Raw genomic sequence first — 27142 nt, 5'->3', positions numbered from 1 at the left:
GTGCACAGATTCAAGTGTAAGGTGATGTAGAAAGGAGAGGGACCTGTTTAAGAAGGGTGGTTTCCAGCACTTTCTAAAGGAAGCTTCAGGGACATATCAGATGGACGGAAGATTGGGAGTTGCAGAATTTTCTAACTCCAAAGTCCTTTTCTTTCAGGATGTCCACAACAGACTACTGTGCCTTTGTCTCCTCACATGATAGCCGGCATTTGGAGAGAAGAGAGAGTACAGGTCACAATTCAGGTGCATTGGCAAAGCCCCATAAAGAGAGCTTGAATAGAACCTGCTCACTGTGAGTCCTATTCTACTGAAAATACCTTTGACGTGGGGCTTCAGCCACTGCAATAAGTTTTTCATTGTCAGGAACACTAATTTTGTCACAAAAACTGAATCAGCGTTACCAGTTAAACCGTGGCTACAGGGAGTCCTCTGAACTGAATCTATTCCTCAGATGAAAAGAGCTTCGAATATGAACAGAATTTAAAAAATAAGTTTTTATATTCATGAGGGACACGAGCTCTGGAGGCCACAGTAATAGGTTAGGATCACAGCTCTGATTGATTTGAAAGTGAATATTTTGAGCAATTGGACAGACCAATCCTAGGGAGGAAGAGAAATAAAAGAATTGGGCTCTGAACAGAGAACATTTAGTATTTTCTTTTTAACCTAACCATGAAATTAAACAGCTCCCCAGGGTCTGAATGCCACTTTTGAAAATCGAGAGGAAGGGTGGAAGCAAACAGTTCAAGATGTTTGTCCATTTTGAATCTGGCTTAGGATTGGGGGTGGGAGAGGACCCTCCAAGAAGGAGAACTACCCCTCGATGATCTGTTCAGTCAGTCAAGGGAGTATTTAATCAACTTCCCAGGGTGCCGAGCGCAGCAGGGGTTCTTTCTGTTTGAGTGAAATATCATCCGATTTCCCCTATGCTGCAGGCAAAGGGAACAAGGTCTTCCCATACAGTTCAGGCAGTAGGATGCTAAGTGACCCCTGGCCTAGCCAATCATGTGTGCTGTTGTCTCTTCCGGCTCCTGCCTCCCCCACCACCCTGCAAAGAGCTGGGCACTAGGGTTCATGCCAGGCCACTAAGATATGGAGCATTGTGGATGGACTGTAAGTGGGGAAAAATTCACCCCACTTGAATTTGTGATTTTGTGAATCTTTCCCCCTCTCCTTTCAATCTGTGCTGATGTGCTGGCACATATGTGTCTGTGTTTGCTTTGCCTCTCAAAGCAGGAGGTTTGGGTGAAATCAACATGCATAATTCCTGGCATAGGAAGGGACCACAGGAGTCCATGTACTCCAGTCTCCTTCCCCCAGGAGGGTGAAAGACTAAACCACCCAGGACTGGTTTCTTTTTATTCTTATTTTAGAGTTGGAAAATCTTCTGCTCGAACCCTATCCCACCTTAGTGGCCTTTGACCCCGAGTCAAAAATTTCTAATGCCTAACCAAAATCCTCTCCCACTGAATTCCATGTCCATTTCTCCTTGTTTGATTATCATGGACAGGAACAGCCAGCTAGTAAACCCTGCACCCCCTTAAAAATCTGTATTTCTTCCTGGAAGTTTCTTTGGACTATATCAGATTCAAGAGCCTGGGGGACACTGATCAGATTGTTGTAAGAATGTAGGCCATTAAATTTTTTTTCACCCCATAAGAGGCGATTAAATGCTCTGAGACTGGTTCTCTTCTTTCAGCTTCAGTTAAATATAGCTAAGGCCCAGCTAAGCAACCCTTGACACCACACAGCCTTGCTGTGGCATTTCCTGAGCCTGGCCCGGAATCAGGAAAACATCTGGCACACCTCAGGATCTCAGGCAGTGAGAGCATTCTTTGTTCCCTATGTGCCCTCTAAAAGTGCTTCTAAAGACTCACCATCCAACCAGGAATCCCCAAATTTCCAAGAAAGGAAAGAGGAAGTGACTATTCTACCGAACTACTCCCACCCCTTGAGAGCCTTGGATACTCTGTTTTTGTCAGGGATTCAGGTCCCAAAAGAGAAAGGTACCAGAGTCTTTTCAACACTATTTTTTGGGCACTGGGTCATGTGGTCTGCCCATTCCTCCCACTTCACTGACTGTGGGTTCAGAAAGACTCACCTGGGGATGGCTCCACCCCCTTCCCCGGTGCTGCCCTCATCCAGGGGGTTTCCAGAGGGTTGTTGTTGATGAGGAGAGGAGCCACAGCAGAAGGGTGAGAGAAACGGAGGGAGTGAGAATGACACAGGAGAGAATTTTAAAACTCCTTTTCAAAAGGAAAGTGAAGAGAGGGAGAGCTGGGGACAAGGGAGGAAGGGGAGGAAAAAAGTGGAGAGGGAAGATTGGGAAGGAGAAAACAGGGGAGGATGAGAAGGCCTGTAGAGATCCCTGTGGTTATGGGATTTTTTAGCTTGTTTTCTTTTTAAATGATATTTATTAAGTGCTTACTATGTGCCAGGGACTGTACTGGGGTAGCTACAAGACAATGAAATTGAGGACATTCCATGTCCCACATGGAACTCAAAGTCTAATCCACAGTTTACAGATGAAATAACTGAGGCACAAAGAAGTTAAGTGACTTGCTAAAGGTCACACAGCAGTGACTGTTGAACTCTAAGCCATGAGGAGCCTGAAATTCCCCTCCTCTAGCTGTAATACCCTACTTTTCTTTGTTTTCATTTCATGCCTCTTTATATTAGGAAGCAGCGTGGCTCAGTGGAAAAGAGCCTGGGCTTCAGAGTCAGAGGTCATGAGTTTGACTTCTAGCTCTGCCACTTAGCTGTGTGACTGTGGGAAAGTCACTTAACTTCTCTGTGCCTCAGTTACCTCATCTGTAAAACGGGGATTAACTGTGAGCCTCACGTGGGACAACCCGATGACCCTGTATCTACCCCAGCACTTAGAACAGTGCTCTGCACATAGTAAGCACTTAACAAATACCATTATTATTATTATTATTATATTATTGTAGAGGTTTTTTTTCTCTCCACAGGTGTCTTTTGTTATTATTCTCTCCCCCATTATTTTTTTAGATTATTATTAATTCATTCATTCAATAGTATTTATTGAGCACTTACTATGTGCAGAGCACTGTACTAGGCGCTTGGAATGAACAAGTCGGCAACAGATAGAGACAGTCCCTGCCGTTTGACGGGCTTACAGTCTAATCAGGGGAGACAGACAGACAAGAACAATGGCAATAGAGTCAAGGAGAAGAACATCTCGTAAAAACAATGGCAACGAAATAGAATCAAGGCGATGTGCATTTCATTAATAAAATAAATAGGGTAATGAAAATATATACAGTTGAGCAGACAAGTACAGTGCTGAGGGAATGGGAAGGGAGAGGGGAAGGAGCAGAGGGAAATGGGGGGAAAAGAGGGTTAAGCTGTGGAGAGGTGAAGGGGGGGCGGTAGAGGGAGTAGAGAGAGAAGGGGAGCTCAGTCTGGGAAGGCCTCTTGGAGGAGGTGAGTTTTAAGTAGGGTTTTGAAGCGGGGAAGAGAATTAATTTGGCGGAGGTGAGGAGGGAGGGCGTTCCAGGACCATGGGAGGATGTGGCCCAGGGGTCGACGGCGGGATAGGCGAGACTGAGGGACGGTGAGGAGGTGGGCGGTGGAGGAGCGGAGCGTGCGGGGTAGGCGGTAGAAAGAGAGAAGGGAGGAGAGGTAGGAAGGGGCAAGGTGATGTAGAACCTTGACGCCTAGAGTGAGGAGTTTTTGTTTGGAGCGGAGGTTGATAGGCAACCACTGGAGGTGCTTAAGAAGGGGAGTGAAATGCTCAGATCGTTTCTGCAGGAAGATGAGCCGGGCAGCAGAGTGAAGAATAGACTGAAGCGGAGTGAGAGAGGAGGAAGGGAGATCAAAAAGAAGGCTGACACAGTAGTCTAGCCAGGATATAACAAGAGCCTGTAGCAGTAAGGTAGCCGTTTGGGTGGAGAGGAAAGGGCGGATCTTGGCGATATTGTAAAGGTGAAACCGGCAGGTCTTGGTAACGGATAGGATGTGTGGGGTGAACGAGAGAGACGAGTCAAAGATGACACCGAGATTGCGGGCCTGAAAGACGGGAAGGATGGTCACGCTATCGACGGTGATAGGGAAGTCTGGGAGAGGACCGGGTTTGGGAGGGAAGATGACGAGCTCAGTCTTGGTCATGTTGAGTTTTAGATGGCGGGCCGACATCCAGGTGGAGACATCCTGGAGGCAGGAGGAGATGCGAGCCTGAAGTTGGGGGAGAGGACAGGGGCAGAGATGTAGATCTGTGTGTCATCTGCATAGAGATGGTAGTCAAAGCCGTGAGAGCGAATGAGTTCACCAAAGGAGTGAGTGTAAATGGAGAACAGAAGAGGGCCAAGAACTGACCCTTGAGAAACTCCAACAGTTAAAGGATGGGAGGGGGAGGAGGCGCCTGCGAAGGAGCTGGAGAATGACTGGCCAGAGAGATAAGAGGAGAACCGGGAGAGGACGGAGTCCGTGAAGCCAAGGTGAGATAAGGTGTGGAGGAGGAGGGGATGGTCGACAGTGTCAAAGGCAGCAGAGAGGTCAAGGAGGATCAGAATGGAGTAGGAGCCATTGGATTTGGCAAGAAGGAGGTCATGGGTGACCTTAGAGAGAGCAGTCTCGGTAGAGTGGAGGGGACGGAAGCCAGATTGGAGGGGGTCCAGGAGAGAATGGGAGTTAAGGAATTCTAAGCAGCGATTGTAGATGACTCGTTCTAGGATTTTGGAAAGGAAGGGTAGTAGGGAGATAGGGCGATAAATGGAAGGGGAAGGGGGGTCGAGAGCGGGTTTTTTTAGGATGGGGGAGAGGTGGGCATGTTTGAAGGCAGAGGGGAAGGAGCCATTGGAGATTGAGTGGTTAAAAATAGAAGTTAAGGAAGGGAGGAGGGCAGGGGCGATGTTTTTAATAAGGTGAGAGGGAATGGGGTCCGAGGCGCAGGTGGAGGGGGTGGCACTTGCGAGGAGGGAGGAGATCTCCTCTGAGGATACTGCAGGGAAAGATGGAAAACTAGGGGAGAGGGTTGGTGAGGGGCAGGGGAGAGGCGGAGGGGTGACTTTGGGGAGCTCAGACCTGATAGTGTTGATTTTTGTGATGAAGTAGGTGGCCAGATGATTATTAGCCCCCTGAGAGACAGGGACCATGTCTAATTTGCACTTGTGTGTTCTTTTCCAGGGCTTAGAATGGTGCTCCGAACACAGTGAGTGGTTAGTAAATTATATTACTACCACACTTACAGGGCCTGCTAAGAAGGGTTTGTGTAGGAAGGTAATGGCCTCCTGTCACCTTGTCCTGGTCCAGTCCCTGGTGATATTTGCGAGCACACTGGACCAAAAAATAGAATGGGCACCACTGTACCCAACCTTAAACAGAAGAAGGTATTCTCTGTTGTTGTCTGGAGCTCCCACTAACCAAGAGGAGAAAGGGGTTCACAAGGGAAGGTATTCTGGAAGCTCATCTTGCAGTAATTTGCCTCATCTGCTCCAAACTTTTGCAAGTGTGCAGAATTACCCACACACATGTAGAAAACCTAAGTCTACAAAAACAAAGCAGTATATTAAAATCAAATTACACTGTGATTAGTCCTTCTTTAGCTAGGAAGTGATAGTCACTTCTTTTTCATCATGCATCTTGTGCATCATTGCAAATTAACACAATTAACAATGAAATAAGCAACCAATCTGTTGAATAATTACCTCTCGACAGCTAAATTCACTAATTAAAGTTCATGTTCAGAGGTATTGCTGTAGCAGCGTCTTCCAAGCTGTCATATCCCTACGCTTCACCCTGTAAGGCTTTTCACACTTTAGGGTTGTGTTTCATGAGGCTTGGGGCTATTATCTGAAATATTCTCTTGAATTGCCCTTTGCCTCTTTGGATTTTCATTCACCTCATCTTTAGCAGTGGGTGGACTGAATCTCAGAGAGGCCAAAAGACTCGCTTGAGCCCTAGAGTGGACACGGTTATGCTTGTAAATTGATCAGATAATTAAAGCTTCAAAATACATTGTGGCCTTAGTTATATGAACAGTTCAGAAAACTACTCAAATTATAGGCATCACCTTGCAAGCCCTTGCCTGGAGCAACCTCGCCTCTTTCCCCCGACCTTGCCGCAGAGCAGACTCTGTCTCCAGTAGGAACAGTAGGCAAAGGAAAAAAAAAACTTTTTAGAGCTTTTGGAATAACTAGAAACATGAGAAAGTGGTGGAACTCCATAGTTCCTGGAGGTATGTCAGGAATGCCTCCTCCAAGTACTGTTTATCTTCCTATCTTAATTCTTAATTTTGGATGCTTGTATTTTTCTTTATGCATCCATTCTCTAATATGTAATCACTAATTCATTTTTCTTTTCTAGGTGACTGCCCTTCCCTACATAGATTGTGAGCCCCTTGTGAGGCATGGAGTGGGTCTGAATGTTTATCCTCTCTCTACCCTGACAATTGGCAGAGTGCTTGGCAAATGGTAAGTGCTTAATAAGTAACAAACTAATGTATAAGTAGCTATCAAGAAACAATGTTATCAGTAGAGGGTAGGAATTTAAATTCAAGGCTTAACTCTTACTACAAGATGGTTAAAATGTGAACATTTCCATTTAAATCTATAGAGTTGCCTTCGTAGTGCCCTTGAAGGGGGATGGGTGTGAGTGTGTGGAATCCACAGTCAGCATTTTAACCATACAAAAAGGTTGTCTCTTATTGTATTGCTATATTTAGTGTTGGTTGCTCCTGTTGATGTTTTCTCCTTTGCCTCCTTACCTCTCTTGTCCAAATATATGTGAGGATCACAAAAGTTTCTGATTTTTTATAGTGATTATTCAGTCATTTCTGCCATAATGCTGGTTTTCCTTATGCTTTTCAGAAGGGCACTATTAGAGATTCAGCGGATGTTCTTCTGATAGCCCAGACTTTGTGGACTCAACGGGCTGCACTTTGGCAGGAAACTACTTGGTCACAGGTGCTTGGCAGTGGAACAGGTGAGTACTATAGTAACTGTTTATGTTAATCTGAGGCTTTGGAAGAATGAATCTCATATCTTTCAGGAGAATTATAAATAATTGTGGTTTTTGTTTCTGAAGTGCTTAATATGATGATGGTGGTATTTGTTAAGCACTTACTATGTGTCAAGCAGTGTTCTAAATGTTGGGGTCAATACAAGTCCCTATCCCACATGGGGCTCAGATTCTTAATCCCCATTTTACAGATGAAAGGCACAAAGAAGTGAAGTGTCTTACCTCAGGTCATATGGCAGACAAGTGACCAGAGTAGGATTAGCACCCAGGTCCTTCTGTCTCCCAAGCCCATGCTCTTTCTGTTCTAAGAACTGGGTTAGATATAAGGTTCTCAATTTGAACACAGTCCCTGTCCACAATGGGCTCACAGTTTAGGTTGGAGGGAGTAGGATTTAACCTCCACTTTACAGATGAGTAAACTGAGGCACAAATATGTATTGGTACTTACTATGAGTGCAATGCTGAATTTGGGGTTGCATACTTTACAAAATAATGAGCACCAACAATGGGATGTGCTATAAGAAGAACCTGGAGAGACAGGACATCTATAGCAGAACTGGAATCCATGAAGATCTGCACTATGCATAAAGGTTGAGAGGAGCATAGAAAATGCTTTAGAGAATGGAGTAAATCATAGTGTCCCATGATAATCGATGGAAATTTTGGCCAGAATTACTAAATTATCCAGTAAGGGGTCAGAGCAAATTAAAAAAGAAGAAAAGAGAGGAATCCAGGCAAAATGGGTCAAAGTCTTCCTGCCGGGAGAAAGTGCAGAAACAAACTCCAGTCTGGACTGTGGGATAGTCCATGATCCACCTTAATTTGAATGTTGTCTTTGTATTAAACCATCAGTAATTAAATTATGCCCTGACACACGGTTACTAAAAATGAATGGATTATAAAATAGCTTTACTGGTTAGTAAATTCTTTAGTGGCCTGGGATTTTCCTACCATGCTGATAAGCTTTTTCCCAGTACTTCACTCTCCCCTCATGGTTTATTAAATATGAAGCTGATTCATGTTGGTTCCATCTCACAGTTTACAGCATTAATATAACAGAAGAGCATTTGAGAGGCCCTGGATAAACTAAAGCAGTGTTTTACCAAATTGGAGGCCTGCTATTTAATTCCCCACCTAACTTCTATTCCAAAAATCAAATTGGAACTCAGAGGAGAGGTCGGCAGCCTTGTATCTTCAAGATGGCTCTCTCTGGGAAATCTCAGATGTGTCTGGGGTGTCCTCATATCCCAGTTCCCAAAATCTTCTCATTTCAGACAGCCAGACCCTGCTAAGAGAAAATTATTACAAGGTGGGGTTTTTTTCCCCCTTTCTAAATTGAACGGTGGGAGGTAGCGTGTGCTGAACTAGTACATTTCTAAAGACAAAACCCCTAATGTTTTCAGGCATCTTTTTTCCTCTCCATTATCATGTTGCCAAGCAACATTTTTACAGTATCAGCAGCTGGATAGCTAAAACCTGAATGTCTGTAAGCAAAATCAAAGGGAAAAAGAAAGGATGTTTATCATCCATTTTATTGCCTTCTTTTTGGCATTTGAGAGGGAATAATCTTCTCACAGATGTTAAAGCAGGGTTCATCCTGCAACTACCTCTCAATTTATTTGACAAGAATTTTAGCATTATTACTGTTTCTTTTCTCCTGGATTGTATTCATTAGTGGAAACTTTCTGTGAGCTTTGAGCCCAAGAGTCCAACCTCTCCTCCCTGCTTCTCCCCTCCCCTGCTCAAATCTCTCCACGTGAAAATCTTTGGATGGTCCAGAGGGATCCTCTCCTAGAGATTTAATGCCTTCTCTCTCAATGGGAAGCAGTGTGGTCTAATGAAAAGAGCATGGGCCTGTGAGTCAGAGGACCTAGGTTCTAATCCCAGCTCTGCTACTTGCTTGTCATGTGACCTTGAACAAGTCACTTAACTTCTTTCTGCCTCAGTTACCTCATCTGTAATATGTGGGCTAATCCCTCCTCTCTCCAACATGGACTGTGAGTCCCATGTGGAACAGGGACTGTGTCCAACCTGATTATCTTCTATTTTCCTCAGTGCTTAGTACAGTGTCAGACACATAGAAAATGCTTAGTAAGTGCAATAAAAGTATCTAAAGCATCCTCAATTCTAAAGTCTCAATTTCATGAGGAGTTACAGTAGACTAAACTGACTAAAGGTCCCAATCTATTTGTCAAGTGCACAAACATAATGATCAGAGAGTCATGCCTTTTGGCCATTAGGGAGCTATCTATACCTGACAAAAACAGGCCACGGTTTCCACCTTCATTCAGGATCACAGAGGCATGTGACAAGATTCACAATCTTGCAAGATTTTCATCCATCACCAGGTTGTTGGAGTTTTCTATTGGGCACAGGGGTAGAGCCTCAGTCCTGATTGCTTCAGGAGAAAGAATCTACACCAAGGAATTGATCACAGTGCTTGTGAGTTGCATCCTGCCACTCACGTACCCTCACACACTGCCAGTTATGTTCCCACTGGGCAGGGAGTAGAAGGGGAGAGGTACAGCACATTGTTAAGGGTTTTTACATGCAGGACCCATGTATGGCCATAATGGCTACATCATAACACTAGTGGCACAGGGAACTTCTGGTAGTTCTTTTAATTTCCTATCATAGGCTCTAATTGGCTACATTACATATCCATGAATGAAAATTAACAGACTCCAGTTTTAGACACTATCTTTTCTTCTGCTGCATTTTATGCTTCCCACACCACAAAAGCGCTTGGAATGTTCAGCAGCTTTAGTGTATGTGAAACAGCTTCGATTCCAGACCAACAAAGGAGGGATTTGCAGTCATTTCCTCTATTGTAGTTACCCTGTATTGACGAAAAGCTGTTCGTTTGATCCTCTGTGGATGTGGATATTGTTTGATCTTCTGTGGATATGAACTCATGTTCATGGTCAGGAGCACCTCCTAATTGACCCGGAATCAGTCTGATTGACAACTGCATGGAAGAGAGGCTTTGCACTTCTTCCTTCACCCTGTTGGTAGCCTACATGGATCTCAAGGAAGGCAGTGAAATCTCTCTAGGGATGCAGTAAGGTCAGGGGTCAGGACTGGGATATGGAAAAAGCATGGATGGACTTGGGCCTCAAAGTATGATAAAACAGGTCTGGTCCTCCCTCCACATTCCACTCTCCATAACCACTCTGCAGATAGAGCTTGGGCCTTGGAGTTAGGAAGTCATGGATTCTAATCCCTGTTCCACCACCCCTCTGCTGTGTGAACTGGTTCACATCACTTCACTTCTCTGTCCCACAGTTACCTCTTCTGTAAAATGGGGATTAAGATTGTGAGTCTCATGATGGACAAGGACTACTTTCCAACCTATTTGCTTGTATCAAACCCAGCATTTAGTACAGTGGCTGGCATTTAATAAGTGCTTTACAAATATCACACTTCTTACCTAGCCCTGCTCCCTGCAATGAAACTTTCCATTCTGGCGACCAAGCCTTTCTTTTACTCATAGCAACATGGTAGGGAAAATTAGCCAGAAAGATGCTTCCCACACAAGCCCCACCCATTCCACCTAGTATCTAAACACTAAAAGCCTGCTCTAATCAGCATCATTTCGGTCAAACTGCTAAACTTGAAAAAGGAACTAAATTCACCGCAAAAATGGGTCAGCGCCTGGTGCTTGTGCATGCACCTTCAGATAAAATTCTTCACTCCTTTTGGCGGAGAAGCACCCAGTCCTCCCCCAAAATCTGAGCACAGTGTTTTGCACACATTGAATGGTCAATAAATAGGATTGGTTAATCAGCTGTTTGCAGAAGGTCCATGCCATTATATGCATTGCATGCAATTGGATAGTATGGATAAGGGTGGGATTTTAGAATCATTTTAGGTCTGGAGGTGCATTACAAGTGAGCACAGAGAACTCTCCTTAGGGGAAAGCATGAAATGTTATTTGTCTATAGTCAGATGCACTAATATCATGGCTCATGAGGCAGACTCTTGGGAGGGATTCACTAGTGCTTCTCAGATATCATCTCTGTCAGTCTCATACTCTCCCAGAAAACACTATTATGGATCCAAACTTTAGAGTTGGCCTATGTCAACTGTTCAGAGATATCTTCTTTAGAGAAAAAAAATCTCAAAAATCACCCACCCCATACAGATTTGGACAGAGACTTGTTTAGAGATATTCTTGAGCCACAGATGTCCAAAAGTGAACTACTTATCTTCCCACCCCAAAGCTGTCCTCCTCATGTCTTTCTCATCACTGTGGATAATACTCCCTGTCTCATAAGCCCGGAACATTGGCATTGTCCTTGACTTATCTCTCTTGTTCTACTCACATATTCAATCTGTCACCAAATCCTGTCAGTTCTATCTTCCCAACATTGCTAAAATCTGCCTTTTCCTCTCCATCCAGACTGCCACCCTGCTGATTCAAACACTTATCCTATCCTGCCTTGACTACTGCATCTGCCTCCTCACTGAACTCCCTGTCTCTTGTCTCTCCCCACTCCAAGGCATACCTAATAATAATAATTTTGGTATTTGTTAAGCACTTACTGTGCTCCAGACACTGTTCTAAGCACTGTGGTAGATATGAGATAATCAGGTTGGACACAGAAGGCTCACAGAGGGCTCACAGTCTTAATCCCCATTTTACAGACGAGAACACTGAGGCACAGAGAACTTACATGACTTTCCTAAACATGACTGCTGTGTCTTGTCACATAGCAGACAAGAGGCAGAGTCAGGATTAAAACCCAGGCCCTTTTGACTCCCAGGCCCATGCTCTATCCACTAGGCCTTGCTGCTTCTCTTGAAACTCCCTCCTTTCTCACATCCAACAGTCGATGGCCACCCCCTCCCCTCCTAGAATCCCACCTCCTCCAACAAGATATCCCTGATTAATTTCCCTGAGCCACATCATCCCTTTAGCCAACCTTAGCGTTTATGAACTCACTTACATCCTCCTTAGCACTCATGCACATATTTCCACTTCATTTATTTTTGACTACTCTAGCTGTAAATATTTTTTTACATCTGTCTCCTTGTGGGCAGGGAGTGTGTATCACTTTGTTATTCTGTACTTTACAACTGTCTCATTCAGTTCATCCATTCATTCAATTCATTCAATTGTATCTTTTGAGTGCTTTCTGTGTGCAGAACACTGTACTAATTGCTTGGAAAGTACAATTCAGCAATAGGGACAATCCCTGCAAGTGAGAGCTCAATAAATTTAATTACTACTGCTATTACTATTACTACTAAAGGCATTCTATTCAAGATTATTTGGGGTGTGTCACCCCAACATTAGGGAAGCAGCATGGTCTAATGGAAGTCAGAAGTTAGACCAACTGGGGAGTTAAAAGGACCTGGGTTCTAATTCCACCTCTGCCACCTGTCTGCTATGTATGAATTTGGGCAAGTCACTTCACTTATCTATGCCTCAGTTACCTCATCTGTAAAATAATAATGTTGATATTTGTTAAGCACTTACTATGTGCAAAGCACTGTTCTAAGCAGTGGGGTAGATACAGGGTAATCAGGTTGTCCCACATGACGTTCACAGTCTTCATCCCCATTTTACAGATGAGGTAACTGAGGCACAGGGAAGTTAAGTGACTTGCCCACAGTCACACAGCTGCCAAGTGGCAGAGCTGGCATTCGAACCCATGACCTCTGACTCCCAAGCCCGTGCTCTTTCCACTGAGCCATACTGCTTCCCATGGGGAAGATGGGATTAAAATGGGGATTAAGGCTTTGGGCCCTATGTGGGTCATGGATTGTGTCCAACCTAATTAGCTTTTTTCTTTCCCAGCCTCGTGTACAGTGCTTGGCACATAGTAAGATCTTAACAAATACCATTAAAAGAAAAGATTAAATGAAAACATGAATTTTTCCAATAAATCAAGGATCCAGGATTGGAAGGACATTATCCTTCCTCAGTAAACTGCTGAAAAGTTTTCAAATTGCATCTGATGGTATTTGACAAATTATCCCTCCAGGTAGCAAATAGGATGAATCGAAACACTGATTCCAGAGAAGAGTTTGAATAACATCCTGTTTGAAAATGGCACATAGATGATTGTACATAGCTCATTGTTGCTGCAAAGAGTTAAGATGATGGAAATAAAGCTAAGGGATCACTGCCATTCAATGAGCTATATTAAGATTCAGTTAAACAAAAGAACCTTAATTTAACCATATGAATGGACTCAGTGTATCACGCCTTTTGGTTTGTGGAAAAAGGGATACATTTAGTCCTCATAGAAGTTTCAGTCAGGTGCAGGGGCTCTGTCTTTGTAAAGACTCAAAAGCTCAGCTTTTCTTTCCATCTAGTGCATCTGTACATAAGTGCTGTGGTGCTGAGAGTGCCTCAGGCTTCCTTCCTCATCTGTGAGGGTTCAGTATCTGTTCTCTCTCATACTTAGGCTGTGAGTCTCATGTGGCACAGGGACTGTGTCCAACCTGATTATCTTGAATTTACCCCAGGGCTTATTCCAGTGCTTAGCACAGAGTAAACAATCAACAAATACAGTAATTAGATTCATTATTATTGAAGCTATTTGGGGGGGGGCGGTAACAAATTTAGGGGGGCCAGAAATTGCCAACAGCCACCATCTGTGAACCCCATTTCCAATTTCAGAAGTTCAGTAGTTAAGAATTAGGCTAGGTTTATCTAGTATGCTGAATAAGAAAATTTCAAATAGAGATATGTTTATGTAGAAGGAAGAAAATGTCAGAGAGGCCCTGGTGTAATATGTAACTAGGGGGTGGGAGGCTGAAGGTGCTGCTTGGTTAACAACAGAACTCTCCTGAGACATGTTACCTGTTGCCCCTGAAACATCTATGTGGTGATTAGACTCCATTGTCTGGCATTCAGTCTTGTGCTCACCCTTCACTGTCTCATTAATGTTTTCAAGTCGAGTCCCATAAATATCTCAAATGTATAAATCCCACAGAAACGCTAATAGCACTGAGTCACTTCTCCAACCTGCTGTGAGTTCCATTCACAGCTCTTGGTTTTGCCATATGACAGAGAGCACAGCAACATGGTTTAACCCCCTGCATTCCATAATGTCAAATAGGGTTTCCTTTGGTAGTAGACAATCAGAATAGCAAGTCAAATCTATGTGTGTGGTGGCCATTTTGAGCTATATCTTCACTCTCTAAATGCAGGGGGCATATTTGGAAAGATCATTCAAATCACTAGCTTCAAAAAAGATGTAATTTAGTTTGAATTTTGTATTTACTTGATTAACTGTCCCAATTTTTGCCTTAATTTTGGTAACGTCAAAATAGGGGAGGGGCTACTACATGGGGAATTAGGTCTAGTACTAAAGAAAACAAGAGGAAAAAGAGAAGAAAAGGAAGAGGAGGTAAGGAGGGGAAAAGGAAGAGAAAGGTAAGGGGATCCTGGAGACTATCTCTTCTACTACAAAACCAAGAGGGGGGAGTACATAATCAATTATGCAAGTGAATGTGATATAAGGCATGAGGAAGGCCAAAGAAGTTCCCACTATTCACTACAAGGAAGATAATAATAATTACTAATAATGATGGTATTTTTTAAGTACTTTCTATGTTCTAAGCACTGTTCTATGCCCTGGGGTAGATACAAGGTTATCAGTTTGGACACAGGTCCTGTCCCACATGGCACTCAGAGTCTAGGTAAGATTTATTCCCCATTTTTACAGATGAGAAAAGTGAGGCACAAAGAAGTTAAATGACTTGCCCATGGTCACACAGCAGACAGTGGTGGAACCGGGATTAGAACTCGGGTTCTCTGTCTCCCAGGCTCATGCTCTTTTTGCTAGACCCCCCCCACGGTTTCTATTAGCCTCTCTAAAGTTAAGAAACTCAACTGCTCCAAAGCCATGCATCTGACTATATTTTTCTAATAGGAGAATTTATTTTCAGTGATTTGTGTTTAAGGATCTGGAGAACATTTGACAGGAGAGGGCAACGAGGACCGGAGTGGGTGTCAGGGTGGTGCTAAGGAGAAGAAAGGTGCAGGCTCTAGGTAGAAGGAGCATGGTGACTAATCTTAAAGGCACAGCAAAGACCCTTTTTGAAATCTGATTTAAAGGAGATTTGGGCTCGTCGTCCCGCATTCTTTAAGGCAGTCCCAAGAAATCCCAAGAAGACAGAAAACCCAAAAGGTAGGGTGGGATATCTGATTACTTGATGAAATTTGTAATTTCTTTCACCCTTTACTCACTCTTCAGAAACATACATTTCAGAGAAGCAGCATGGGTTAGGTGGGTATAGAGCACAGGCTTGGGAGTCTGAAGGACCTGGGTTCTAATCTCAGCGCTGCTATTTGTTTGCTGTGTGACCTTATTGCTGTGTGACCTGTGTGACCAAGTCAATTATCTTCTCTATGCTTCAGTTATCTCACCTGTAAAATGAGGATTAAGACTGTGGGCCCTGCATGGGACAGGGATGATTGTGTCCATCCTTATTAACCCCAGCTCTTAGAACAGTGCCTGGCAAATAGTAAACACTTAGAAAATATCATCATTTTATTGTTGTTGTCATTTTTCAAATCCATCCTTATTAAAGCAAATAATTTGAAACTTCTTATCTGGGACCCTGAATGCCATGTTATTCTGTAGTTTGAGAATTTCCTAAACAGTCATGATTTCATTGGTATGATTCAATATCTACTGGTGCTGGGACTGTGATGGGATCCAGAAGGAGAAAGTATGAAGTTTACATTTGATATTAGTACTGATTTATCCACAAGAAAAATAATTTTATGCTGTATTGCGCACAAAATCAATCACCCTATGCTCACAAGAAACTGAAGCTGGTGCTGAGTAGCAAAGTCATGATGGGATTTTATGTTTGTACACTCTAATACCCTCTTCTTTGGAGAGATAAACAATATGGAAACCAATAAGATCCTGGTCTTCAAGACTAGATTTGCCATGTAAAAATTGTTCCCTATTAATATGGTGATGATGGGTACAGTGTAGATTTTGATTTTATTTTCTGATTTCCAAGGGACACTGTGCCGCACAAAACATCTTTTTTGGGCAAAAGTATAAAGCACCCAGAAGGTAACAAGAGTGGAGGAAAGTGGGGACAGTAATTTATTTGAATTCCTAATCCCAAGATCCCTAAAAATGAATCAGAAAACAAGAACCAACCAGTTTAAGAAGGAAACCAAATTCAGAGTCAGCCTCTAAAGTCCTGACTGTAATCGTAGTTTTTTAAAAGATTGCAGATCAGCAGCAAGCAGACATCCAACTCAATTATGGAACCAAGAGGCAGAGAACCCTACCGTGCTGAAGCATACAAACTGGCTGCTGTCACTCATGAAGCAGATTAAGTGCCATATGTGGCCATGAACTGAGAGCCCTGAGAGCTTGGAGTTCAATCCATGAAGGGTGGGCATCACAATCTGTTCAGATTCCACGCTGGCAGCTGTCTTTGAAAAAAGCCCCAACTGATAGGAGCCATCAGTCTCCACGGCCCTTTTGTTTTCCTGACAGGTGAGTGGACCATTCAAGTCTGGTCAAATCCAACTGACAAACCCACAGACAGAGTTGAGGGCTGGAATCCCTTCCAGAATGATTCAGCGCTGACACTCCAGTGCTAATCACTAGACTGCTTCACAGGAGAGCAGCAAGGAAGTGTCAGCAAGGGGGAGGTCATTAAACAGATGACCCACTGAGAGTGGGCCTTTGTTGAACGGACTCCAGGCAGGAGCAGGTATTTGGGGGATTGCATGAGCTCCCAATGGTTCCACCCAAGCTGCAGTGTAACAGCATTGGAATCAGCTGGAATATTTTCTGACCCTTCCTTCTGAGATCTACTATTCCTGTTCTGACCTATGAGAATCTCGAAAGAAAAGATCAAGTGTGACCTGGTTTTTGATGCTTTGGAAGGAGGTGGAGGGAAGGGGGAGAGTTCAGCTCCCACTCTCAGGCTTGATTCTTTTGCCTATTCTCATTAATTGGGCTAAGAAAACCTAACATTGAATTTCACTGCCTCACAGTAGAGAAGCCTTTAAATTCATATTTGACTTGTCGTGTCTAATAGGTTCAGAGTGGCATGGGAAATTATTAGTGCTCTGATCTGTGGAGAGGAGATTTAGGTGGAATAAGAATTGCAAAATCGGGACACAAACAGTTAGGGCAGGTCCAGGATGGTCCAGGGCCAGGATGAGTATGACTGAATGAGCCTTTGTCCGGGGTCTCCTTCAAGTCCTCCATGGACCTCACATGCAAACACGCACCCACCTGCAGCTCCCCCCAAAGTGGCACTGCCTTGCTTTAAGCTGTGTATGGGGCAGTGGCCCTGAGACCCCAGAAGCCAGTGGTTTCATCAGGTCTGGGCTCTGAAGAAAATGCCATGTAGCATAGCCCAGGCTTTCTCCCACAGTCTCTTCCTCCCTTCCAGTGTGGCGGCTCAAGAACTGAGCTAGCAGGACCCCAGATGACTGTGAAATCGGAGCACAGCCGCCTTGGGATGTTATCCAGATTGACATTCAATCAGTGGTATTTGTTGAACACTTACTGTGTGCAGAGCACTGTACTAATCAGCTGGGAGAGAACAACAGCATTGGTAGGCATGCTTCCTGCCCATGATGAGTTACAATCTAGAGGAGCTTAAGGTCTAGATATCACCTGGCAGATATGGATCACCTGATCAATCAATCAACCTAAAATTAAACAACCAAGTTCTCCTTTAAAGCAAGTGTTGCATATTTGGAGAACTAAGCAATAAGGAAAACTTGTATGCCAGGAGTTCCCTGTGTCTAGCTCATCATGGGCAGGGAATGTGTCTATCAACTCTTTTATATAGTACTTTTCCAAGCACTTAGTACAGTTTTCTACACACAATGAGGTGCTCAATAAGCACAGTTGGTTGATTGATTTCAATCTTCCAACACCAAGTTGAGTGGTCTTCAGGCAGGCAAGCAATGTTGGAAGAGCATTACCTAATCCTGTGATTACTTTTTATTTCTTTTTATTCAAAATGCTTAGAGGAAACACACATTCTGTCAGAACTCACTGTATCTTGGGAAAAACAAACACAAATGCCGGTTGAGAAAAAACTGGCAGAAATTCAGCAGATAAAGAACTGGGAGTCACTGCTGACCAGAAGCTGAGTATAATTCAGAAATGCAGAGCTGTTTTGTAGAAAGCTGCCACAGAACTGAGAAAGAGTAACAGAAGGAAGACAAGCAGTATTAAGGAAGTGATTTTTCCCCAAGTTTCCATACCAGCAGACCCTTATTATAGTATTATTAGTGTGCTCAAGATGCAGAGTAACTATGGAAATTAATCAATAAATAGTATTTATTGAGCTTCTCCTGAGTGGAGAGCCCTATATTAACCATTTGGCCAAGTATAAAAGGCATGATCTCTGCCCTTGATAAGTTTATAAGCAATTAGGGGCCTAAATAAAAGATCCCAAGAGGAAAAGTTATAGGAATTGGGTTATTTAGCCTATAAAAGGATAAAAAGTGTCTTAATCACTGCTTTCAAATCTTAGGAGAGGTTTCCTGGGGACCACTTGTTCTATGTATCCCTTGAAATAGGGTAGGGGAAATTGAATTAAAGCAGGAGAAATTTTGGCTGAAGAGAAGGATTGTCAGGGTAATAATACACTACAATAGGCTCCAAGGGAAATGCACAGACTATTTCCACTCATTCATTTCCTCCACAGATTCTGAGCTCCTCCAATAGCCTTGAGGGCTGGGATCATGACTACCAACTCTATATTACTGTACTCTCCCATGAGCTTAGTACATTGTTTTGCACACAGTACTACTGATTGATTAATTTGATAATTATTATTGAGCACTTGCTGAGTGCAGAGCACTGTACTAAGCATTGAGGAAGAGCACAGTGGAGTATAAATTGGACATGGTCCCTGGCCCATCCATAGGTGAAGAATCAAAGAATAAGAGAGCAACAGTGGAGAGAGGGCAAAGATGATGGCAAATGTTGAAAACAACATCCTAAGAAAACCCAACAATAATATAAACAAGAAGAGAATGTAAGCTGTGGAAAAAAGTCCTTTTCAGGCTCAATAATAATAATGATTATGGTATTGGACAAGCGCTTAACATGTGCCAGGCACTGTACTAAATACTAGATTGGATACAAGCAAACTGAGTTGGACAAAGTCCCTGTCCCATGGGGGGCTCACAGTCTCTGTCCCCATTTTGCAGATGAGGTAACTGAGGCACAGAGAAACAAAGTGACTTGCTCAAGGTCACACAGCAAATAAGTGGCAAAGCCAGATTAGAACTTGTGACCTTTTGACTCCCAGGCCTGTGCTCTATCCACTATTATAGGCTTCTCAGTGTTACAAGAGACCAGTCTAAAGTCCAACAGTTAATGATTTCCACCACGTTCCAAATGTTTGTGCGGACTACAGCAGCCTCTGCTAGGTCCTGCCTGGACAGGAGAGGCCTCTGATGATGATAGTAGTCAAAGTAGGAGTTGCAGTATTTACTGAGTGCCCACTTGATGCAGTGCACTGAATGAGATACTTGAGAAGCACACAATAACTAAGTGACTGGTCATTTAATTCTCAGTCTTTTGACTTGATTTTTTGATTCTTATTCCTATGATGCTCAAGTAATTTCACTCTCGGTCTTAATTCCTGATAAGTGAAGCCTATAAAGAATATATGAAGCAGCATTGCCTAGTGTAAAGAACCCGGGCCTGGGAGTCAGAGGACCTAGGTTCTAATCCCAGCTCTGCCTTGGGCAAGTCACTTAATTTCTCTGAGCCTCAGTTTCCTCATCTGTAAAAAGGGGATAAAGAGAGCGAACCCCACATGGGACAGGGACTCTGTCCCTGTGTCCAACTAGATTTGCTCGTATTCACCCCAGCGCTTAGTGCCTGGCACATAGTAAGTACTTAACAAATACCACAATTATTAATAATTATTATTATCGTTATTCTCTGTGGACAACTTCCCTATCTGTAAGGAATTTACAGTCTAATAGGGAAGGTGAACCTACAATTATTTATAACTTGGGTGAAAATAATAAACAAAATTGAATGAAGGGAGGCTTCACAGACTTCTAGGACCTCAACAGGCTGTGTGCTTTGCTAGAGGGACCTCGGCTTTGCTTGCTGAGTTCAGATAGTGATTGTTAAGAAAAGACTAGGAAATAATTTGAGACCTTCCTGGAGCCTGGGAGCTGGACCAGATGACCCTTGAAGCACCTTCCAGTTCCAGGATTCTAGGGTTCTATGATATGCCCATGGATCCTGTATTCTTAAACCTCACTCACCCTCCCCAATCTCCTGTTTTCACTGTAGCCATCCTGAATTGAAGACACTTCCTAAGACTGCCACTATTTCAGATATCCCTTCAGATATCCCTTCAGATCTTAAGAGCTCCACCATCTAAAATTAGGACAGCCCTCTAAAATATAGCACACTAATGATAACATTACGCCCTTCTCATTTCCCCATAAACCAGTGACTTCCAACCCCTTTTCAAAGAAGAGCTGAATTCATGTCCATGTTTCCAAGTGGAAGAAATAGTCACAGCACAGCCCTCTTAGTTAAGCTTGCCCCACACCATCTGTTAAAGTGAAGCCAAAGAAATCATTCCTTGTTCCCACCTCCCAAGTTCACACCCTGTGTGGGATGTAGCTGTTTCCAGTACATATGGATGGTTCTGGCCAGGCGAGCAGAGTCCCACTTAGGAAGACCAGTGTTAGGGTGGAGCTAGGAAAGTAGCAATCAGAAGGGAGAGAGTAGCAAAGACGGTTTTGAAGAAATCTCTACTACTCAGGACAAAAATATTCCTCCTCCATCTAGGTTACAGGGCAGATGTTTTAGCAACTATAGCGACATATGCAATTAGATATAATTATAATGCATACGTATGTTGATGATGATGGTGGTATTTAAGTGCTTACTATGTACCAGGCACCATACTAAGTAAGCGCTGGGGTAGATACAAGCAAATCAAGTTGGACACGGTCCCTGTCCCTTGTAGGGCTCAAAATCTCAATCCCCGTTTTGCAGATGAGATAAATGAGGCATGGAGAAGTGAAGTGACCTGCCCCACGTTGCACAGCAGACAAGTGGTAGAGCGGAATTAGAACTCAGGTCCTCCTGACTCCCAGGCCCATGTTGTATCCACTACGCCTTGCTGCTTCTAGATATAAAATATCTGTAAAGATACAAACACATTAGGATCTGAAATAGCAAAAGCAGAGTGTCTTGGCCATCTAAAAGCAAAATTTCCTATTCTTTCATTCATTCATTCAATCATATTTATTGAGCGCGTACTGTGCAGAGCACTGAACTAAGTGTTTGGAAAGTACAATTCAGCAACAAATAGAGAAAATACCTACCCAACAATTGGCTCACAGTCTAGAAGGGGGGAGACAGACAACAAAACAAAACAAAAGTAGACAGGCATCAATAGTATCATATAAATAAATAGAATTATAGATAAATACACATTAATAAAATAAATAGAATAATAAATATGTACATGTATACACTGTGCTGTGGGGCGGGTAGGGTGTTAGAGCAGAGGGAGGGAGTAGGGGCTACGGGGAGGGGAGGAGGAACAGAGGAAAAGGGGAGCTCAATCTGGGAATGCCTCCTGGAGGAGGTGAGCTTTCCCATGACAGTGAACATCTGCTGACTTGATTCGTTATAAAAACTTTCATTTTTTTCATCAGATTGGTCATTGTGGGGCATGTGCTTTGATGATGGTAGCAAAGAGCTCTTAATTTTAAAAGTCAATCAACATTTGGTCATTCATACTCCTGAGCCTATTTGGAAGGCCTGAAAGTAGCTGTTGTGAAAAGGGAAGAGAACCCCAGAGCATAGGGCAGAAATTGTCCCTTTGAGCTGTCTTTCATCAGGAAGTCTAGTTTAGCAGTGGCTCAATGGCAGGAGCCCGGGCTTGGGAGTCAGAGGTCATGGGTTCTAATCCTGGCTCCCACCACTTATCAGCCGTGTGACTTTGGGCAAGTCACTTCACTTCTCCGTGCCTCATTTCCCTCATCTGTAAAATGGGGATTAAGACTGTGAGCCCCATATGGGACAACCTGATTGCCTTGTATCCCCCCCAGCACTTAGAACAGTGCTTGCACATAGTAAGCACTTAACAAATACCATCATTATTATTATTATTATGACAACTCAATATATGGTCAGTTAAGTCATAACTGCCCTTCTTTTGGGGGGCAACTGTCCTCTTCGATACATAGTGTTCTGATGTTCCATGTTATGCTATTTTTTTTTCTTATTGTTTCATTAATCTCTGTATGTTTTGGAACCTCAAGAGTAAGATGTTGACCTTTCTGGGCCTTGGGCAAGCCCATTTTGGTTTTGGTGACTCAGGTATTTTTAGGACACCTTCTCAAGGCCCATTCCCCATATAGAGGGAGAAGCAGTGTGGCCTAGTGGAAAGAACTTGGGCCTGAGAGGCAGAGGATCTGCGTTTTAATTCCGGCTCTGCCACCTATCTGCTGTGTGACCTTGGGAAAGTCATTTAATCTCTCTGTGCTTCAGTTGCCTCATCTGTAAAATGGGGTTTTAAGCTGTGAACCCCATATGAGCTGATGATCTCTTACCTACCATAGCGCTTATTACAGTGCCTGGTACATAGTAAGCAGTTAACAAATATTATGGAAAAAAAGAGAGAGTGGGAAATTCCTAAAGAGGCTACTCAGAGAACCAGAGCACTACCAAGTGGTGCTGTGTCTTCAGTAATGACCTGGCATCAACATTATGGCCTTCTTAATAATAATGTTGGTATTTGTTAAGCACTTACTATGTGCCGAGCACTGTTCTAAGTGCTGGGGTAGACACAGGGGAATCAGGTTCTCCCACGTGGGGCTCACAATCTTAATCCCCATTTTATAGATGAGGTAATTGAGGCACCGAGAAGTTAAGTGACTTGCCCAAAGTCACACAGCTGACAAGTGGCCGAGCCGGGATTTGAGCACATGACCTCTGACTCCAAAGCCCGTGCTCTTTCCACTGAGCCACGCTGCTTCTCTTAGTTCTGATTAAAGAATCACAACATCAGCAGGGTATGTGTTTCTAATAGTGGTAGGAGTTGTGCTGAGATACCCAAATAATTACAATAATAATAATGATAATAATAATAATATAGTAATGATGAGGCACAGAGAAGTTGAATAACCTGTCCAAGATCACACAGAGACAAGTTTCAGAATCAGGATTTACCCAGGTCCTCTGACCCCCCAGGCCCATACTCCTTCCAGTAGGCCAGGCTACTTCCCTGCTTCCCATCAATCAATTAATCACCCCAACCTGCACCCCAAAAACACCTAGGTATATATCCTTATTCTCTGTTACTTCCCTTAAGGACCATTTCCCCCAGCTTGACTGCAAACTCCTTAAATGGCAAGAATCATTCATTCATTCATTCATTCATTCAATAGTATTTATTGAGCGCTTACTATGTGCAGAGCACTGTACTAAGCGCTTGGGATGAACAAGTCGGCAACAGATAGAGACAGTCCCTGCCGTTTGACGGGCTTACAGTCTAATCGGGGGAGACGGACAGACAAGAACAATGGCAATAAACAGAGTCAAGGGGAAGAACATCTCGTAAAAACAATGGCAACTAAATAGAATCAAGGCGATGTACAATTCATTAACAAAATAAATAGGGTAACGAAAATATATACAGTTGAGCGGACGAGTACAGTGCTGTGGGGATGGGAAGGGAGAGGTGGAGGAGCAGAGGGAAAAGGGGAAAATGAGGCTTTAGCTGCGGAGAGGTAAAGGGGGGATGGCAGAGGGAGTAGAGGGGGAAGAGGAGCTCAGTCTGGGAACGCCTCTTGGAGGAGGTGATTTTTAAGTAGGGTTTTGAAGAGGGAAAGAGAATCAGTTTGGCGGAGGTGAGGAGGGAGGGCGTTCCAGGACCGTGGGAGGACGTGACCCAGGGGTCGACGGCGGGATGGGTGAGACCGAGGGACGGTGAGGAGGTGGGCGGCGGAGGAGCAGAGCGTGCGGGGTGGGCGGTAGAAAGAGAGAAGGGAGGAGAGGTAGGAAGGGGCAAGGTGATGGAGAGCCTTGAAGCCTAGAGTGAGGAGTTTTTGTTTGGAGCGGAGGTCGATAGGCAACCCCTGGAGTTGTTTAAGAAGGGGAGTGACATGCCCAGATCGTTTCTGCAGGAAGATGAGCCGGGCAGCGGAGTGAAGAATAGACCGGAGCGGGGCGAGAGAGGAGGAAGGGAGGTCAGAGAGAAGGCTGACACAGTAGTCTAGCCGGGATATAACGAGAGCCCGTAATAGTAAGGTAGCCGTTTGGGTGGAGAGGAAAGGGCGGATCTTGGCGATATTGTAGAGGCCATCAGGAAGCGGGTCGGCCGACAGCGTCCAGGCAGAGGAGGGTCTAGAGCTCTGGGCAGCCCGGGCTGCCAGGCGGGGGTAGGACCCGCTCCTCGCTGCTCCCGGCTCACGGAGGACACCCTCAGAGAGGTCGCGCCAGAGACTAAGTCCCACCAAAAAACGCGTCGCCGAAAATCTCCGCACACATTTCTGACCCTTGGTGTGAAAAAACTGCCACCCGCCTCGGCAGCGGGGACACACGACAGGTGGAGGCCGGGTCCGCGGAACGCCACCCCGGCGCCTGGGACCCGACCTGGACCCCTCAGCCGAGGGAGGGACCGGAGACGCGTCGGGGGGCGGCCCGCGCGCACCGGCCCAAACGCCCCAGCGGGTCCTTCGAGCGGGCAAGGCCGCGAAGCGACTAGGTCCCGCGGGGGAGAGAGGTGGGGCGGCGGGGGCAGGGGTGGTGGTGGTGGTGGTGGGGAAGCCGGCTCGCGCTGGGACGAACGGGTCACAGGCCCACACACACACACACACACAGCCACCTACCCCGCACACTCCCCCCCGGCCACTCTCCGCCCCGGCGGGGACCTCCGACACCCTAGGCCATCAGGAAGCGGGTCGGCCGACAGCGTCCAGGCAGAGGAGGGTCTAGAGCTCTGGGCAGCCCGGGCTGCCAGGCGGGGGTAGGACCCGCTCCTCGCTGCTCCCGGCTCACGGAGGACACCCTCAGAGAGGTCGCGCCAGAGACTAAGTGCCACCAAAAAACGCGTCGCCGAAAATCTCCGCACACATTTCTGACCCTTGGTGTGAAAAAACTGCCACCCGCCCCGGCAGCGGGGACACACGACAGGTGGAGGCCGGGTCCGCGGAACGCCACCCCGGCGCCTGGGACCCGACCTGGACCCCTCAGCCGAGGGAGGGACCGGAGACGCGTCGGGGGGCGGCCCGCGCGCACCGGCCCAAACGCCCCAGCGGGTCCTTCGAGCGGGCAAGGCCGCGAAGCGACTAGGTCCCGCGGGGGATTCTACCCCAGGTGCTTAGTACAGAGTTCTGCATAGAGTAAGCATTTAGTAAATCCCATTGATTGGTAGAGTGATAAAATACAAGAGCACATTACAAATTTTCTGAGCTAAAATCTTGCATATAAAGGAGCAGACAGAAAAATACTTATAAAATAGTGGAAGAGTAATTTCTCTTCTTCTCTTCCTCCAGAGTCTTCCATTCTGAACAGTAGCATCTGTCCATGATTTGATTGGTTGGGCTAAGAGTGCAGAGACTGAGTGGGAAGAAAAATAACAGGGCGAATCCACATCATTTCAGGCCCAGAAAGAAAAGAAAAGGAGAAACACCTGCTGTTTTCTTGTTATTCCCAAATGCCTGCCCAACACCAAACAGCCTGAGGCTCTTCAACCTGGTCTTGTCCCCAGTGAATATTGGTTTGGGGGCATCTATGATTCTAAATCATACCCTTAAGCAGAAGTCTGCCTTGTTCTGTTGCAGTCCTTTTTATTTACTAATGGAATCTATCCTTTCTGGAGCTAAGTCACTCCTTGGTAATGGGTTTGGTGCCTAGGGAGATCCATTTGTTCTTTTTGGCCAAACATATGCCATTTAGGGCCCTGGAGCAGTATTGTAGGAGTGTAGGTTTTGGAACCATTTGCTTCAGGTATACAGGCCTTAAATCCAGTAGGTCATCAATGAAAATTCTATGCTTCCTCCTTCTCACTCTCTGATACTAGTTACAATCAGTTTTCCAGAGCAACTAGCAGGTATGTACAGGGAGATGGACTGCTATTTTCTATGCTATTTGTTATGCATTTATTATTTGCCAGGTATTGTACTAAGCACTGAGATAGATGCAAGTTAATCAGGTTGGACGCAGTGCCTGGCCCACAAAAAGTTTACAGTCTTATTCCCCATTTTACAGATTAGGGAAATGAGGCACAGAGAAATTAAATAGCTTGTCCAAGGTCACACAGTAGACAAGTGGTAGAGCCAGAATTAGAACCTATGACCTTGTGACTCCGAGGCCCATGAACTATCTACAAGGCCAAGCTGCTTCTCTATTAAACTTATTAAATTACATCAAACCCATTGGATGACAGCCTGCTTGTTGCCTTATTAGAATGAATCATTTAAAGTTTCACAATGCCACAGTACCAAGATGATCTAAAATATTGCTTCTCCACAGAGTTTTTAACATTCACTGACTAACCTCCCTTAGTTGCTTGATCATATTTAGAGGATGCATTTGGAGGATGTTCTTTGCCCAGTCTCTGCTGTTATGTAACTACCTTCAATTTTTCAACTTTTCTAGAATTTTTTTTCACAATGGGGATTTTACAGAGATCCCTCATCATCTAGGATTGTCTCAGTCCACTCACCTTCAAGAAGCTTTAAAAACCACACAGAGTCCCCATGCTGAAGAGCACAAACATATGGAGTGAGGAGCTAAATGATTGCCACAATTGCTTCTTGAATTTGTCCTAGTGTCTCTGGACACCAAAATCTATCTGAAATACCATGAGCTGACTCTCCAAGTAAGTATTGAAATAGAAATCATTAGGGCTGGTTTCCTCTAAGTTCTCTTGATGTATTTCTCCTCAGCTACCCTGGCCTGGAAATGGATTAAGCCCCCACCAGTGTTTAAAGGAGCCATTAAACCTCCACTTCACTGCAAGAGGAGAAACTTTCCCAAGAGACAAGCCTAGAAAACAAGACAACTATAATCTGCAGGTATGTGATAGGAGCTGGAAATTAATCCCGGTAATTTGTGTTAAGAGAAACCAAAGTATGTTGGAAAGCCCTGCACTGGATATGTAGGAGAGAGGTTCTTTAGTCAGAGTAGTAGCTAAATTCCTT

The 27142-nt window shown here is 44.5% G+C and overlaps 1 long non-coding RNA gene across 1 annotated transcript; it reads left to right on the top strand.

The window, feature by feature from the left end:
* The first annotated feature begins 6333 nt into the window (after nucleotides 1–6333).
* On the top strand, nucleotides 6334–27010 carry LOC114806366. The gene is made up of 3 exons (XR_003754393.1): nucleotides 6334–6434; nucleotides 6831–6945; nucleotides 26888–27010. It is a non-coding gene; the product is annotated as an uncharacterized LOC114806366 (long non-coding RNA).
* Nucleotides 27011–27142: the final 132 nt, after the last annotated feature.

The sequence above is a fragment of the Ornithorhynchus anatinus genome, chromosome X1 (genome assembly GCF_004115215.2).
Source record: "Ornithorhynchus anatinus isolate Pmale09 chromosome X1, mOrnAna1.pri.v4, whole genome shotgun sequence".
NCBI lineage: Eukaryota > Metazoa > Chordata > Mammalia > Monotremata > Ornithorhynchidae > Ornithorhynchus > Ornithorhynchus anatinus.
This window is presented reverse-complemented; position numbering and strand designations above follow the sequence as displayed.